This window comes from Syngnathus floridae, chromosome 17, assembly GCF_059516105.1.
Source record: "Syngnathus floridae isolate MCC-2025c chromosome 17, RoL_Sflo_1.0, whole genome shotgun sequence".
Taxonomy (NCBI): Eukaryota; Metazoa; Chordata; class Actinopteri; order Syngnathiformes; family Syngnathidae; genus Syngnathus; species Syngnathus floridae.
Genome location: NC_142429.1, coordinates 1,248,990 through 1,250,804, shown reverse-complemented (window position 1 = coordinate 1,250,804; position 1,815 = coordinate 1,248,990).

The window sequence follows — 1,815 nt, the reverse complement described above, 5'->3', positions numbered from 1 at the left end:
CGTGGAAAAACAATCGCTGTCAGGAACAGGTCCACGGTCACAACTTGCCACCTCATAAGCGGAAGTGACTATTGTTGGCTCGTGAGTAAAGGATTCGTTCAAAAGGAACAAATCTTTTCAGTGAACGAGAGTGAACGAACCACTTCCTAAAGTGATTCAAGATTCAAGAGTTTTTTATTCGCCATGTTTGAGCGTGCCAAACAAGGAATTTGACTTCGGTAAATCACAGCCTCTGTTCAACATTTAGGTGACTAACAACAACACTCAGCACATGTGAAGAACGAAAGATATTCTCAAACATCCCCAGATCTTAAACTCCCAAGAGGGCAAGGAAAAACTCAAAACTCCAGCTAGGGGAAATGAGAAACCTTGAGAAAAGTCCACAGATGGGAGGGTCCCTCTTCTAGGATGACCAGGCTGCAATGGATGCAGAGAGGACACATAGTACAAACAGTGTAAACAAAAAAGGTGTGGAAAGCAGGATGTTATTGCACAGTAATGACTCTGAGACTCTAAGAGTGGTGTGAGTTCATCAGAGCGACAGCCTGGGGGAAGAAGCTGTCTCTGTGTCTGCTGGTTTTAGTGTACAGAGCTCTATAACGGCGTCCGGAGGGGAGTAGTTCAAACAGGCTGCTCACTGGGTGTGAAGGGTCTGTTGAGATGTTACTTGCACGTTTCCTGGTCCTGGTCAGGTACAAGTCTTGAATAGATGGGAGGTTGATTCCAATTATCTTTTCTGCAGTCCTTATTGTCCGTTGCAGTCTGTGCTTGTCTTGTTTGGAGGCCGATCCAAACCAGACAGTGATGGAGGTGCAGAGGACAGACTGGATGATGGCAGTGTAGAAGGTCTTCAGCAGCTCCCGCGGCAGGTTGAACTTCTTGAGCTGTCTCAGGAAGTACAGCCTCTGCTGGGCCTTCTTCCGGACAGAGTCTATGTGGCCGGTCCATTTCAGGTCCCGAGAGATTGTGGTTCCCAGGAACTTGAAGGTGTCTGATGAGAGAATAGTATTACTGCGGATAGTGAGGGGTGAAAGTGGTGAAGGGCCTCGCCTGAAGTCCACTGTCATCTCCACGGTTTTGAGCGGGTTCAGGTCCAGGTGGTTTTGGCTGCACCAGTGGACCAGCCGCTCCACCTCCTGTCTGTATGCAGTCTCATCACCGTTCTGGATCAGTCCGATGAGAGTGGTGTCGTCTGCATACTTCAGGAGCTTCACAGAAGAGTCACTTGCGGAGAAATCGTTGGTGTAGAGGGAGAAGAGCAGTGGGGAGAGGACGCACCCCTGAGGGGCTCCAGTGTTGGTAGTCAGAGTGTCAGATGTGATGCTCCCCAGCCTCACACGCTGTCTCCTGTTGGTCAGGAAGCTGGTGATCCACTGACAGGTGGAGGCAGGCACCGCGAGCTGGATGAGCTTCTGTTGGAGGATGTCAGGAGCGATGGTGTTGAACGCCGAGCTGAAGTCCACAAACAGGATCCTGGCGTACTTTCCTGGGGTGTCCAGGTGTTGCAGGATGTAGTGCAGACCCATGTTGACCGCATCATCCACCGACCTGTTTGCCCGGTAGGCAAACTGGAGGGGGTCCAGCAGGGGGCCCGTGACATCCTTCAGGTGGTTCAGCACTAACCTCTCGAAAGATTTCATGACCACAGATGTCAGTGCAACAGGTCTATAGTCATTCAGACCTGTGATGGCGGGCTTCTTGGCCACTGGAACGATGGTGGAGCTCTTGAAGCACGCGGGCACCTCACACAGCTCCAGGGAACGATTGAAGATCCGTGCAAAGGTGGGCGCCAGCTGCTCAGCGCAAACTTTCAAG